The following is a 17,511-nucleotide window of genomic DNA, read 5'->3' on the forward strand; positions in this document are numbered from 1 at the left end:
CTTGGAACTCTCCGATTTTGACCAGGAGTGTCTAGGTAAAGTCCTGCTTCTCTGGGTTGATTTCTCTATTCTCTGGGCAGGAAAGTGGTGTTTGGCCATACCCACTCCCCATCCATGTTCTGCCTGCTCCCACCTACCTATGTTCTCCTGAAGGCTGTTTAGGGCTAGCCCTGCCCCTTCACAAAATTACACCACCTGAAGTGGAGAGCTTCGGATAGCCTAACTTGGGAAGTTGGGGCATTATGTGAGGAGAACTTGAAATTGGGTTATCACCTACAAATACAGTCACTGCCACATGATGAACCAAGAAAATCCAGTATGATTATTAATAAGGGGGAAAAAAAGTTCCTTTAGTAACGTTATATTCCCATAAAATGCTATAAACGTTAGATAAAACATCTTTAGGAACGGTTTTCAAGACAAATTCATCATCTTAGCATAGTAGTAATGCAGGAATCTGTGCTTTGTTGAACAAGTAAAGCCCTGGAAATCAATTAGACTTTTCTATTTATGCACTTTACAACCTGACACCTGTTGCAGAAACAAAGAGTAAATAAATAGGAGGTGGTCCCATCTGACACTCAGATAGGCTCAAGTGGTATCATACTTACAGAGGGAAAGGTCAGTGACAGCAGTGTGGCCTTTCTCACAGTGGGCTTTAGTTAAATTTCTAATCCAAAGACTTTTCGTAACTTTCTTTTATGTTTAATCCCATTAGGATATTCAAGTTTCAGTGCAAGTTGATACTGTGTTGAAGGTTACAATACAAAGACAGAACTAGCGACGTTGATTTTAACCTTCTAACAATTCTCATGCATTTCAGTAATCCTGGATTAAGTTCAGGGCTATTCATGTAAGAAGTGTGTAGCTCCTAGCAATGCAGACATGAAGAGTACCAAATGCTTGTTGTTAATTCACTTCAGAGATTCATCACAATTCCCCAACTGACTCCAAATGGTACATTTAGACATGGCTAAAAATATAAGCTATAGTTTCTAAATAATTAACCGGAAAAAAGAGGTCCTATAAATACTGCATTTAATCATGCAGATTATTTTATAAGACATTCAGTGTTCTAATTCCATTAAAACTACCTTTCAACATTAAAAATTTTAGTAAACATCTCTAAACTATATTAGGTGCAATCACTGAACCAGGAATTTGAAGAAGAGTTGAAACATTCCAGGTCACCAAGCACCCTGATTTTGACAAAAATGGGTTAAATTGGACCACCATAATTCTAATTAAATCTACATGCTTTCAATAGACCCCAAAGATTTCAGGAACCCAAAGTTTGATACATTCAGTTTGGGGGGAGGGGTGTGCAGGGGTCAAGCTAAAGGCAGAGCTGCAGATAGGACCATACACTTACCTTAGCACCTAAGGAGAATTGGGAATGATGAGGTATAGATATATCACAATTGGTCATAATTCCCTAAATCATGGGAGAATTATTCACAAAATAACACAAACTACTGCTTTGCTGGTGGCTACAATTAACTTTACAGTATTGTTCATGCAAATGCTTATGTCTGTATTCTAAAGTATGTACAATGGTACAAACATGTTATGCCATGATATGCTTCATGCTGAATTGTCAATGCATCAATATGTGTAATCTTAATCCAAATTACAGCCATGCATATCACATAATGATCAGGCATTTCTAAAAACAGTGCATTATTGTATGCAAACTTCAGATGAGCCAGGTACTGCATGTAAGCATTTAAAGTTTTACGTGTCAGCATCCCTTGAGGTATGTTATGGAGCTCGTCAGACAGTTTAGAACGTGGACACATTGTAGTGTGTTGTCACCATTGCACAGTTAAGCTGCACTTAACCAAAGCTGACAGAGCTGGGGCATTCTTATAAAGGGGATTTAGGCTTCAGTCATATCACTAGTATGTATTAATATCACCCTGCCTGGCTATTTGTCCACTTCATTCTATGCATTTATATTATCATTATTATTTCTTATTTCTACATTATAAAAAACAGTGTAGGTGGGACAATCCGATGTGTTTTTTTTGTCCAAATTATATGTATCTTTGTGTTTTAGTAGCTTAATTCTTAACACTTTATCGGGAATTACATTTTGCCCGTGCTTGGTAAAGATAAATATGGAAAATGCTATTTGACATCCTGTGCTTAGTTTTTTCCTAAAATAATTTAAAGGTACACCTCACCCATCTTGTGCAATCTAATGCATACAATAGCAGACTGTCGCTTTAAATTATTTTATTTTTCCTTTGTAGATGGAATCCCCCTGTGCTGTTCAACCAAAACTGTATGCATTGTAGAAGATGCAATTGGCCATATACATACACCATAGATACATAGAAACATAGATATTAATAAGAGCCACTCGGCTCATCTAGTCTGCTGTTTTTCCCCCAGCCTTAAAGACTCAAACCTTACTCGGTCCTTCGTCTCCTCTTATATTTAGGATAACCATATGAAACTAAGACAAGAGAAACATACTTGTCCTTACAGATACAGTTGTGTGAAAAACAAAGTACACCCTCTTTGAATTCTATGGTTTTACATATCAGGACATAATAACAATCATCTGTCCCTTACAAATTAGGTAAATACAACCTCAGAGGAACAACAATACATAATATCTTACACAGTGTCATTATTTATTTAACAAAAATAAAGCCAAAATGGAGAAGCCATGTGTGAAAAATTAAGTACACCCTAACTGCTTCCTTAGGAAATAAGATGATGCTAAGTAGCAGACAGGTCCTGCTTATCAAATGCCCTTGATTAATTGATCATTAGCTAGTGTGACCACCTTTATTAAAGCCAAAGTTTTAGAAGTTTGCTGGTCTGGAGAATTCAGTTGTGTGGGAACACAATGCCATGGAGGAAAGACGTCAGCAATAATCTTAGAGAAGCAATTGCTGCTGCCCATCAACCTGGGAAGGGTTATAAGACCATTTCCAAACAATTTAGCACATCATTCTACAGTGAAGAAGATTATTCAAAAGTGGAAAATATTGAAGACAGTTGCCAATGTTTCCAGGAGTGGACGTCCCAGCAAATTCACCATAAGGTCAGACCGTGCAATGCTTAGACTCTACATGTCTCAATTATCATTCTATATGTTAAAGTTCATGACAGTTCAAAAGTGGAGATATCTGGCCATAATGCACAGCGCCATGTCTGGCGAAAATCAAATACAACATATTAGCATGAACATCTCAAACTGTCAAGCACAGTGGTGAAGGGGTGATTATTTGGGCTTGTTTTGCAGCCACAGGACCTGAGAACCTTTCATTCATTGAGTTGACTTTAAGTTAGTGCTGCTAAAGGTGGTTCTACAAACTATTGAATCATACTTAGTTTTTCACATATGGATTTTTTTTTGTTAAATAAATCATGGCACAGTGTAATATTTCATGTGTTGTTCATCTGAGGTAGTATTTACCTAATTTTTAGACCTGCTAAGGAAGATGTGATTGTTCTTATGTCCTCATAAGTAAAACCATAGAATGCATTTTTTTTGGCGGGGCTGTATGGGACACTAGTGTCTCTCTTTAAGTTACTGATTATTCAACTATACCTCAGACGCATTGTAAAAATAATAATGCAGCGTCATTGTGAGTGCCTAGAATAACTCTATATAATGTCTACATAGGTTTTCACTAGACCACAGGAGAAAAATATTTAATCTGTTTAAGATATATCTTATTAAAAAGGATTAGTGTCACTAAATTGTGGCTTCAGCCTTCCCCTGTATGATGACTTTTTTTTAGTGTACTGATTACTCTCAATCCCATCACAGTACATCAATATGCGTTAGAAAATCAGGAGAAGATGGGCATGGATGGTGTGCTGATTTGGTGGCGCAATGGGACACTTGACTAGACTTGCCCCCCAGGCCTTAGGCTGCCAGCCCTCCCCTGGAAATACCTTATTGGAAGCAGTAATCATGCAGATCCAGAGAAAGGCCGTTAAAGAGGCACACTATTTTATTATTATCTATTGGGGGCATATTTATATTGCTGGTAGGGTATGTGCTAAACAGGTCTTTGTTACTTGAAGCAGAAGAGCATGAAAACATGACATCATAAATAGCAGAGAATCATTGGTGGAGGTGTACTCCCATGAAACAAATATTACTTATATATTCCTTACAACAAAAGCACAGTAACTGAAGCATATTGTTTATGTTGGAGCTATATATATTTACTTGTATGTGATTCTGGGATTTAGAATAACGTTACTCATTCTAGTCAGTAATACAATTCCACCACCAGCTGAATAAATTATGAAATTATTCTACTCACGAGTGTAGTATGGTTTTGATCCTTAAAACAAATATGAGCGTAAATATCTTCAATGTTTAATATTCCTAAGAATGTGTGTTTTCCCCTCAAGGTTAACATGTCAGCTAAACCAACATTACATTCATCAATAGAGCATAAAAATGTAACATGTTTTATGAACATTTTTACACCAGTTCAGTGGTTTTTAAAATATCTTGATAGACCTACCCATGCCTCGGAGATAAGTATGTTACTGATCTCAGCACTTTCCATATCCCAGCATGTAGTTGATTAAATCTACCTGAGTGGCTGATTACTGTGCTTTTTTAAAAACATTTAATGCCAAAGGGAGAAAAAACTTACTCTCCATTGGGCAACAGAAAGAGTAACTTTACAAGTTGGGTTTAAGAAAATATTCGACAACTTGTAGGTACCCATAGGTATACGCAAGATACTGCTTGATTTATAACTGATTGTATGAATAGATTTGTATTATAATATGTGAAGCTAAAATGGTAAGGATTTGCCAAGTTATGTATCCACCGTCCATGGTTTCCATTGTTCACTTAAGTCCTGTAGGTTTTTTGTATGCCCATTGTGACTTCCTTTTTTCTCATACAAAGGCTAGGCTTTGATCATTGATATATATACGGTAATGTAGTCCACCATTTTTCTTAAAAAACATGGTTTAATTCTGTTTTAATAAGCTTCCTTTATCTTTAGACCTGGAGGCTACCATTGTAGATAGTCATGCAATATTTCAGGTGAGTTTGCCTGCTTACCACAATGAGCTGACTCTTTATGGTGGTGCTGATGAAACCCTGCATGTTCAATGAAACCCTTTCCCCTAGAGACTTTCATTGGTTGAAGTGCCACTGTCTGAGTGAGTTAGGCTAAGCAACTGTATTGTTTAGCACAAGGCAATATGATAAGGACTCAGTGTTTCTTGTAGATTGGACTAGAACACATAATGGCTAAAATACATCTAATGTTGCACATTTAGCTTCTAAATATCCCCCATGGTCTCCAGTTTTCCATTGTTCTTTTAAGTTCTTTCCTGGTTCCCTATTGCTTCGTCTGCCTTGTTTATTGCTTTTCTTTCTGGATGCTGCCCTCTCTTAATATTTTTTGGGTTTATTTCCTAGATGGATAGTTGCCAGGAGGGTTTGCAGGAGTTTACTATACAATTATAAGGGCCCATCTCCAATAAGCAAAAGAAACGTGTCTATCTCTGGATTATGCATAGTTAAATCGGTGGGATCTCTACAGTCTCCTCGCCCACTGAACTATGAATTATACAAGGCCAGCTCAGCCCTTCTTGCTGGAGGAACTTGCTAGTGTTGACTCTTTGTAAAGAATAGTGAAGTAAGCGAGTTAAAAACCACAACTCTCCTGCAAACTCTCCTGCCAACTCGCACTTTAGTGATTAGACGTGGAAGTGTTTTTTTTCATGTAAGTACTAACCTGTCTGACCATCAAAGTCAAATGTGTAATTTATATGATTATCTTTATTCCCAATAAACCTTGTGACCTATTGCAGTGTGTTTGATGTCTGCTTGCTTAGAGAGGCTAATAAGTGTTGATAGCAGGATTAGCCTAGGGTTTTATAAATTAGGAACCATTAAATAGCACACATCATTTTGGATAAGCATTTTTTTTCAATTGTCGAAGAGGCAGCATCAAAATTTTAACATTTTCAACTTTCACATTTTTCTCGGCTGGAGATACCATATAGAATAATTTATAGCATGAAATAGATGTTTTGAAATGCTGGCCTAAGAGTGTTTATAAAAAAATATTTCCACAATTACATTTTTAAGACCTGCACAAACCGAAATAATTTTGTGGTTTCTATTATATTTGAGCAGGTATTTGCAACCTCTCTGTGCTTACAACAATTTAATGTTCATTCTTGGAATTGCGCTCCAGAGAGGTCCTGAAGGCAAGTAATGATTAATGGAGCAATGCAGTAGAATGTATTTGTATTTAGGACTCGTAGCTGGTAAAACACAAAATTTACTGGGGGTGTCTGCTTGTGAAAACCAGCTCATCGTGCCATGTCTAGATGGGAATAAAACATGTCTAATGACATATAATTGATGTAAATATAATACGACTGATACGACCCATTGGTGCCAGAAGAGGTTTCCCATTCAGGGTGACTTTTGCCTAAGACCTGTTTTCAATTTGTGCTAGCCCAGTATGTTTGCAATTGTATTTTCCTATAACAATATATTTCATTCAATCATGTCACATCATACTAAAATATCACTAAAGCCATTTTAAAGACCATGATTTCATGAGCTCCTGTTGGCTTTTTGGCAATGTTCTCAAAAGATTGGCACCCTTTCATCCACATATGTTGTATCTAAATGCAGAAGCAAAATACATTCTTCCAATGATGATATAACTACTTTAATTAAGAGATGCTGCTGATAGTTGAGGGCATTGGACTTGGGTATTTCATACAGTAACTTGGTAGGACACATAATTACAACCTTGAAACAGGTTTTGTTGTTTTGCCTCTTATCAGGAAAAATTTTGGCCAGGTAAGCTCCCAGCTTTGTGAGATTATAATTACTATTATATGTGGTATTTATCACATACCTGGACACAATGTCCAAAAGAAAATGTTATAAAACACATCCTCTTCTGTTTCTTTGTATATACCGTATTTGCTCGATTATAAGACGACCCTGATTATAAGACGACCCCCCAAATCTGAATATTAATTTAGGAAAAAAAGAAAAAGCCTTAATATAAGACGACCCTATAGGAAAAAAGTTTTACCAGTAAATGTTAATTCATCTAAACTTTTTTTTTTTTAATAAAAGCTATGATTGAGAAAAATATTTTGGTTTTATTTCCTTCTATTTTCCAACCTGCCCCCCAGTTATGCACATCTGCCCCAGAAATGCCTTATACCCAATATATGCCACTGTGCCCCATGATATGCCTTTTAACCCTCTAAATGCCACTGTGCCCCATGATATGCCTTTTAACCCTATATGCCACTGTGCCCCATGATATGCCTTTTGACCCCCTATGTGCCACTCTGCCTCCAGAAATGCCTTATACCCCTATATGCCACTCTGGCATTTAGAAGGTTAAAAGGCATATTATGGGGAAGAGTGGCATATAGGGAGGTTTAAGGCATTCAGGAGGCAGAGTGGCGTATAGAGGGTTAAAAAGGCATTTCTGGAGGCAGAGTGGCGTTAAGGTGGTTAAAAGGCATTTCACAGAGCACTCTGCCTCCAGAAATGCCTTATGCCCCCCCCCATTTGCTCTGAAAAAATCCTCGTCTCATAATCGAGCAAATACGGTATATATAGATATATATACCGTATTTGCTCGATTATAAGACAAGGTTTTTTTCAGAGCAAATGCTCTGAAAAATACCCCTCGTCTTGTAATCGGGGACGTCTTCTAATCAGACCTCAAACAGAGGTCTGACTATGAGACTAAGATCCAGATTCCCTGCAGCGCTGCAGAGAATCTGGATCCTCCGGTCTGGTAACCTCAGCTGCTACCGAGTGTCTATCAGCGAGCGCCGTGAAAGCGCGGGCAGCAGCGTACCTTTCCCTGCATAGCGTGCTCTCAGCATGGGGGACGCCTCCTCCGCGCCGCGATATCCCGCCCACTGCCGGGGAGCAGAGCCGGTTGAGGGAAATCATTGATCTTGGCACGGCACTCCAGAAGCAAGACCCCGTGGGACCCGGGCGGCACTGTGCCGTCCCAAAGTCGAAGGCGGATCCAGTAGATTTACTGCTTTAATTTTTTTGAGGAGGAGGGGCCTAGCGGGGTCACACCGCGTCATGCTGTCATGCCGTGGGAGCCGCAGTATACTAAGCGCCTGCTGAGCCATCGCGGTGAGTGCTTTAGTTGCTTGAGTGCTTGAGTCTTGGTTTGGAAGTGTGTCTGAGTGGGATTATTAGTGTCTGGGTATGTGTGTCACAGTGGGTATGTAAGTGTCTTGGTGGGTAAGTGGGTAAATTAGTGTCTGGGTGTCTAAGTGTCCTCCTATATGCCACTCTGCCTCTAGAAATGCCTTATACCCCCTATATTCCACTCTGTCTCATGATATGCCTTTTAACCCCCAGAGTGGCATATAGGGGGTTAAAAGGCATATCATGGGCAGAGTGGCATATAGGAGGGTAAAAAGCATATCAGGGAGGCAGAGTGGCATATAGGGGGTATAAGGCATTTCTGGGGGCAGATGTGCATAACTGGGGGGCAGATGTGCATAACTGGGGGGCAAGTTGGCAAATTAAAGGACATGAAACAAAAATATTTTACTCAATCATAGCTTTTATTCAATATGAAAAAATAGTTTACATGAATTAATATTTACTGGTAAAACTTTTTTTCCTAAAGGGTAGTCTTATATTCAGGCTTTTTGTTTTTTTCCTAAATTAATATTTAGATTTTGGGGGGTCGTCTTATAATCAGGGTCGTCTTATAATCGAGCAAATACGGTAATATCTTACACAGTGTTATTTAACAAAAATAAAGCCAAAATGGAGAAGCCATGTGCGAAAAATTAAGTACACCCTAACTGCTTCCTTAGGAATTAAGATGATGCCAAGTAGCAGAGAGATCCTGCTTATCAAATGCCCTTGATTAATTGATCATTAGCTAGTGTGACCACCTTTATTAAAGCCAAAGTTTTAGCAGATTTTGGGGGGTCGTCTTATAATCGAGCAAATACGGTATATATATATATATATATATGTATATATATATATATTTTACTTGAGATTGCAGTTGAGTTAAACAAATCATAAATGATTACATCCAAGAAGCTCCTCTTACAAGAGAGCAGAAATAGCCCTCATGATACATAATTAAAACAGCGAGATGGCATCAAAGACGTATTGCTACATTAACCATACCTTATGGGGGGTCCTCTAAGTCTTTCCTGCAGGGGAAGCTTACTGGAGATGTCCCTTCATAATACATACTGATATAAGAGTGTTGAAACAATCATCTCAGCTGAAAACCTTGTATTCTACTTCATAAATACACCTTTGTATGTGCACATTCATATCACTATACAAACTATAAACGCGGCACTTAAAATGGTTTATTGAGCTTATCATAGCCACACATAAGTTATAATATACTAAAGTCAAGAAGTACATGCTGTTCTGAGAAGTAGGTTGAAGTGCAAGCATCCTGTCAAAGGCATGCCAACATATCAAATCCACTGAATACAATAATGTGGGCATAACCACATTTCCATATATTTCACCTATCACTCTAACATAGAATGGAACTCATGTGTGAAAGATGCTAGAGGAGGGCACATTTGTTAGAGGGAGGTATATTCCTTTTGTTACTGTTTAAACAGATTGTCTGCAACATTTGCGCTCAAATGTAAGTACCCCCAAACGGCTTGTCTGCGATTTCACTATGTACCAAGTTCAGTTTCTTTAGTTAGTAATTCATAGGTATACATAGGTATACCTAGAAGCTGTGCTGAGGGTCATTCAAAAAAGAGCACTTGACCTGTAAAACTAATTTGAAATCCATTTACATAGCTTTGCATCACACACGTGACACAGCTCTATGTGTTAGTTTAGAGGTGAGATACACTAGCCTATTTAGCATTATCCGCTTCAATATCTTATCTTTATAATACTTTCTCATTTTACATTAGGTTGTGTTTTTGATAATCCACCTCTTATTCTTTAGGTATCAGCATCCCATCATTCTAGCTCCTCTTGGAGAAGAAAGAGGGGCAGAGTGTGTCTCAGTAGGATAGTCTGCTGCTATGAAAAGACTGCTACCACAGCTCTGTCCACCTAGAAATAAATGCCTGACCAGTGACTTTGATGAAGGTGATCCTGACATCTGTCTGGGTTGCCTGGTACTAGTACTAGCTATGACCTTCTGGTTTAGTTAACACACAGAGAGGCCACAAGTTCAGCAGCTAAACACAGACAAAATAACTGGCTTATACTTCATGTGGTTTGTTGCCAGCTATCTTTTTCCAACAACTGCTCTCTACATTGGCCTTTCATATTGATTGCATACAGTTGACTGGTTGACATACGTAATTATCTTTATGCATTTTTCATTTTTTATGCAGGTTTCACATTACAAATACATATATGGATGCCACCTGTATCTAGTGGGGTAGAAATATTCCTTGGTAACATGCAGCCTTGTTCTGATCCCAAACTCACACCCTAATCTTACTAAGCTGCTGGAAACAGTTGACACTCCTGTTGCCAGAAAGGGGAAGGGGGGGGATTAAAAAAGAAAACCCTAGCTGTGTCATATTCACAAGCAGCGTCCTTAGCCAAATGTTCTTCTCTAGAAGGAATGGCTGACCTGGATGAAAAACCTTGGCACTGCCTATTTTCAGATACATTGTATGTGCAAGCTTTTCTTTAAAAAAAATCAGCACTATTTGGAAACATAATTTGACTATTTATCTGTCCCAGGGAAGGTGACCATCCAGCAGTCCTCTAATTTTATATTTAGAATCCTCTGTATGAATAGTTAACACGTCAAATATTTTATGACAGTGTTACGTTCTTTTAAATATGAATGTTAGCAATAACAAAAGAAATTCAAACAAACACAGATTTCATGTTGCTGAAATCTGATCCCAGAATTGCGAAACAATATAGAAATTTAAATAACCTTTTCTGCTCATGAAAACATTTTAATGGTTCAATATTTTGGGGGAAAGTATTTGCTTATTTATCATGGGAGACACTTGGCTTAAAATGTGAAGCGTCAAGAGAAGATTTATATCAAAACACTGGACTGCTAACTGCTCGCGTGCAATTGTTTTCCCAGTTACCTCTATTTACATCACAGTTGTTTGATTCTTGCTGGCTTTGATTTATATCTCTGTTTCTGAGCCTGTACGAGACTCATTCCAACTGGGATACTTTACATACCTTTACAAACAAAGAATAAACCCCTGTCAGTATAAACCACAAGGTGATCAGAAGATTAAATTTAAAAACACAACTGCACATTTACCTTGTAATTAGGTTTTGGTTATTCTATATCACTGAATCTACTTTGTACAGTTTGATAAAAAGCCAGAATGTATGGCATGCATACTAAATATGTAGATCAAATATGTAGTGTGTATTAGCGTGTGGTGTTAGCATGTGTGCACATGAACTTAAGATATTAGCGTGTGTCTGTTACCTTATGGTGTGTAAGTGTACGTGATGTGGAACCAGCATGAGGGATACACAGACCACAAGTGACAGGTACAGTGAGCTTCATTTCAGGTAGATTCATATTGCTTCATTTATGTTTATTAAAATACTAATGCAATCATCAACTTTATTTAATGAATATTGAACCTTTTTGTTCTCATTATTTAATTTATTTATCAATGTTTAGCAATGTAATATTTATCAAATATTAACTTGATTTACCTATGGTTAAATGTATCAGTTTATCAGCTTATTAAATGGACTAGTGTTTTTATGATATAATTAAAACCTATTTGCCAAATATTTAATGTAACCTTTTTTATTATTTATTACATATATTTTGTTAGATACTTTTATCTTTAGAAAAGGATAATTTCCATAATTATGAGATATATGTATTATACTAAAGGGGCTTATGTTGGTAGAGCATCACCTTAGACAGAAAGGAGAGAGCAGCCAGATGAAAAGAGGTAAGCGGGCTCGGGATATATGTATATGTGTTTGCATATAAATATATATACATTTATACATATATATTTATTTATATATGTCTGTGTACTTGTGCGTGTGAGCATGGATATGTACTTTTGTGTATGTGTGAGCATGGATGTGCACTCGTGTGTGTGTGAGCATGGATGGGTACTCGTGTGTGTGTGTAAGCATGGATGTGTACTTGTGTGTGTGTAAGCATGAATGTGTACTTGTGTTTGTGTAAGCATGGATGTGTACTCATGTGTGTGTGTGTAATTTGTATAAGTGTGTTTACATATGTAGGGGGGAGGCAAAGAAGGCACAGACCATTTGTGTGGGGGCATTGATGGCTAGCTGTTGAAGTTGGGGGACCCAGGGCAATTTTTTGCACCATGGCCCCCTGGTTTCTAGTTACACTAAATATATGAAAATAAAAACGTGGTTAGAAAAAAACTGTCTATCTGGATCCTGCTGTCATCACCTAGAGAACCTACCCTCTTCTGCTCAGTGTGGGCCTTCTCCATCAAGAATGAATGTTATTTACTCTCCTAATTGCCCCATCAATTTGGGCCTTCTTCGGCTACAGTCACAGAACCCCATGATTGACTGGCAGTCTGTAGACATCAGAACCTTGGAAGATTCCTGTTTATCACGCTGCCTATAGAAAATTCCTCTACATCTATTGTTCCACAGAATATCCTTCCTAGGATATATATTTTCTGCCTCTGGCTTAGAAATGGATCTGGCAAAACCATTTCTGAGTGTCGCCAATGCCCTGCTTTTAAGCTTCTCCCAAGTCCAGCCTGATCTCCCTGCAACAAGGTTATGTTGCTTCCAACAAGGCAGTGGAACTCTACAGAGGAGAGCTGATTCACCAGTTCAGCATTCAGCATCCTACAAATGTGAGTGGGCTTGGTCTACTGCTTTATGGCTAAGCTGTCGTTACATTAACGTGCTGGTGGGAAATTAGTTGAACTTCCTTTGTCAGCAATAACCTCAAACAAGCATTTCAAATCAGACCTGCACAACATTCCAGATGAATTTTAGACCATTCTTCCTTAAAGAATTGCTGAAGCTCAGCCATATTCCTAGGATGTCTGATGCGAACGAGGTCATTCCACAGCATCTCTAATAGGTAAGGGTCTAGGTCTGGGTCACTCCAAAAGGGTAAATCTGTAGTAGATTTACTTTTATTGAAAGGGTCATTGTCCTGCTGCATCAGCCAACTTCTTCAGCTGGCAGTCACCCTGACATTTTGATTTATGATACTTTGATAACCTTAGGAATTTATTGTCAACTCAATGATGACATGCTGTCCAGCCCACCAAGGCAACATAGCAGCCCCAAACCATGATGCTCTCTCCACCACACTTCATTGTTGGGATGATGTTTTGCCCCTTTTTTTACCCCATATGTAGTGCTGCATGTTTTCTCAAACAATTCAACTTTGTTTCAGTAGTCAACAAAACATTTTACCAGTTGCATTGTGGAGTGTATTTTTGGATAGCAGCGGCTTCCTCTGTGGTGTCCTGCCATTAACTCCATACCTGTTGAATGTTTTGCATATGCTAGACTTATTAACAGAAATGATTCCTTCAAGGCTTTAGCTTTTACTCTAGGGTTCTTTTTTACCTCATTGAGCATTCTAAGTTGTGCCCTTAAAGTCATCTTGGCTGGACGCCACCTTCTAAGGAGAGTAGCCACAGTATTAAATTGTATCCATTTATAAACAGTTTGTCTAACTGTGGATTGATGAATGTGTAAACTATTTGAGATTACTTTGTAACCCTTTCCAGCTTTATGCAATTCAACAATTCTTGATTGTAGTTCTTCTGAGATTTCTTCTTTGTGAGGCATTGTTGAGAATAGAGCAGTTTCTTTATGTCAAAGTAGCTCTAAAACACACTTCCAATCCCACTTAATTGATTGGACTACAGGTTTGCTAACTCCTGACTCCAATTAGGTTTTGTTGAAGTGATTAGCCAATGTGTTCACATATTTTTTTAGCCCACACTGTGAATGTTTTAATGATGTATTCAATATGGAAAAGAATAATACAATAATGTGTGTGTTATTAGTTTGTGTTTGGTCGTTATTGTAACAAGATAGGATATTATCTTCATCGAAGACAAATTCATACATAAATGCTGCTAATTCTGAAGGGTTCAGTTACTTTTTCTTGACACTGTGTATATATTGTGACAGAGTTTATGGGAGGGTTGTGAAGGGAAGGTATTTAGGACCAAGAATCCATAGCCTGTACCCCTTCTCCTGCTCCTAATTAGCAGTGCTGATTAATAAACAGGCCTCAGAGCTGAATCACAGGATGGAGTTTGAACTGCTGAGAGCAGATGTGTTTAGCAGGTTGGTGAAAGCTATCTCAATTGCTGCTTTCGGAATTTACTTTACATTATAGTAGAGCTAGATTTTTGTTTGTAGTTTTTTGCTTTTCATTGGTGATTTAACCATTTGGAAACCTGCCTCTTTAAAACGTTGTTGTGGATTTCCAAGAACTGTGGATTTCCACAAAGTAAATCCTTTTGAAGATTGGTGGACTGTCTCTGTATCCTAGAATACCATGCTTTCTACCCATCCAGAGGTGTCCTATATGTGGGGTTTGTCACAATAATATATGTATATATTATATTTATGTGTACATATATATATATATATATATATATATAAACATGCCTGAAAATCCTAGTCGAGAGTCAAGTAGCTTACTCAATGCATGGATTATTGTCTGGTAAACAGAGCAGTGGCGTAACACAAAATCATGGATACACCTGCAAGCTCTGCCCAATATATAGTATGTATCCTATTTTCTATGAAATGGCTGTGCCTTGGAACATGCTGTTAAAGTAGTGTTTACTCACATGTATTTATATTTTGGAGCCAATGAATTTATAATATAATATGAGCCTGTGATATGTTAACACCTCGTGTATGCTCAGTAATAATATATACATATATATATACATATAACCAAAATTTAAGCGCACCCCTTGTCATGTAGTGTTGTAGTCATTTTTTGTTTTGCTTTTTTGTTTTGTTTTACTGTAAATGTATCCTGAATGCATTATAATAGGAAAGTAACAAGTAAAGCACTAGCATAACTTGAAATCAATCATCCTATTTTTAAAATCTTTAAACGTTACTGTGAACAGTGTGTATATATATATATATATATATATATATATATATATATGTATGTTTGTGTGTATTTTGTTTAGGATGGTTCTTTAAAAAGGAAAACCATAGCCTTTCAATGTCAAGTTTAGAATTCCCCTACTCAGGTGCTTTTGCTTAGAAGTTAAGTCTCGGATTAACATGCCAGGCATTGTGGAATAATATCGAAGGGCTTTTAACAGATTCACTGTTAGCAGGTATTTCTAATATCTTCAACTTCAAAGTACCATATTTTTAACCACTGTAGCATTAACAAGGATATACATATACCATGAATAATGTGTCCACTCAAGTATGTGGCACATGTGTTCCATGAAGAACTTTCTGGCAGATCATAGCACGCTAACTTTAAAAGCAGTTGAGTGATATGACCCATACAACTTTGATGTACTGTTTGCACTGTGAGGACAGACTAAGAAATGCATGTTCCTAACAATGCAAACAATGCTGCATTTGGTTTAATTGTTAATATGTATCACACAAAGCATGCATGTCTAAGTGTTTGCAAATCCTAAAATAAAAATTAAACGACTGTCAGGAATCCATGCACAGTTAACATATATATATTTATATACTGCACATTCACCGTAATACATAGAAAATGTGCTTAAATATATGTTATTTAGATACCTAGTAAGTTGTTGTGCTTGGAGTTTGAACATATCCCGTAACATGAGAAATTGATTTTAAACATGTTATATTTGGCAAATTTTTCCTATGTATGTTTATGAAAACATTACCTTTATGTCTTTTCTTTGCCATAATCTGCACATTATTACATGCCGTCTACATGTATAATGCAGAGGTATTTTTGAGACATTTCAAAGTATATATATAATATTTTACCTATTTCAGATGATTTGGCGTGAAGCTTCTCTATCTTTACAGACCAGGGCCAAACTATTTTTCACATTTGGTCTTGACTGCAAATGCAAATTTATCCTGTCTTCAAGTACACATCGAAGTATATGACCCAACTCATCCCTCATCACAAACACATTCCCCAACCACCATGATTAGAGAATCACAGCCAAATCTAACCATGTCTATGGGTATAAGGGAAAGTCATTGGGCCTAACAAGGGTGGGTTGGGCGAGGTACTTTGTTATATATATTTTTTTGTGTTCTTTTTCTATGTTATGTTTGCAGATGATGCTCAAGATCCTGTGTGTCAGTGTAAGATCTGTTTTTATACTGTTCATGGTATCCTCCCACCTTTTTTAAAAACCAATGGGTGAGAGGCGCATGCACAAACAGACACAGGCACTGCAGCAGTCAATCAAATCAGCGGAACTTGGTTTATGATCTCAATTAATATCTTGTTTCATTTCAACAAACGCCATAGCTTCACTTTATAACCTGGTTGGAGACGTTGAATATTCTATGATTTAATATGCTGTTTTATGACAAGCAACTAATCTCACAGCTTTTGTAACCTGGCAAGATATTCTGGCGAGATCTCATGGTTTTTGTTTGCCTTAACTTGGATCTGCCAAATGATTTACCACAGCATTCTCATAGTATAGAAAGCAGGGGTATTTTTAATCAATGGCCTGACCCATGTGCTCGTTTTGTTTTGTAAGGAATCACACAATGAGTAGACCTTCAAAATAAAACATAACAAAAGAGATCCTTATATCCACATCACTGTCAGTCTTATAATGGAGGCCCCTGTCCAGTGGGGGCCCCCCAAGCTGCAGACAGAAACCCCAAATCCATAGACCGGTCCAGAGGGCAATTGTCCTCCATGATGACTTCCACCCCTCTCCTGTAGGTACATTAGGCATGTAGCTGTATCACAATAGTAATTAACTGCTATCTGCTGCCGGAGATGTTTTAGCACACATCGAAATATATAAGTCCTGTCTTTATGACATCACTGACATAAAATAGGATGTGTACAACAATTTGTTATTTTGAAAGTTATCAAAAAGCAGTTCTCTACAGTTTCCTAAATTGTGTGGATTTTTATGTCATGGTTCTTTAATGGGCCTGAAAATTTGATTTCCTCAGACTTGGAAAATTATGTTTCATGTACTTCGCAATATCTCACTACCAGAAAAACAAACAATCATACGCCAAGAGCAATTGCTATGTATGTGTTTAACTGATTATTTTTAAGTGAGATTAAGCCTGCTTCATGTTGATATTTATTTGGAATATCTGAAATGAAAAATGACTGCAGTCATAGAAACTGCTTCTTTACCGGGGCAGGCTAACTATAAAAATGAATAGACAGAGGCAGCTGTTGAAGGGATGCACAGAATGCAAAAGTTTAAAGGAACAGTACAGCAGCGATGGATTAACACCCCACAGGACCCTAGACAATGTATGGACTTTTGCCCCTCCTCACAATCACTTTAAATATTATTATTATTATTATCTTTTAT

General features: G+C 37.5%; 1 protein-coding gene across 1 annotated transcript in view; it reads left to right on the forward strand.

The window, feature by feature from the left end:
• Nucleotides 1-17,511, forward strand: part of CPED1 (cadherin like and PC-esterase domain containing 1) — a 95,961-nt gene that overhangs the window by 50,277 nt on the left and 28,173 nt on the right. The window lies entirely within an intron of this gene.

The sequence above is a fragment of the Spea bombifrons genome, chromosome 4 (assembly GCF_027358695.1).
Source record: "Spea bombifrons isolate aSpeBom1 chromosome 4, aSpeBom1.2.pri, whole genome shotgun sequence".
Lineage (NCBI taxonomy): Eukaryota > Metazoa > Chordata > Amphibia > Anura > Pelobatidae > Spea > Spea bombifrons.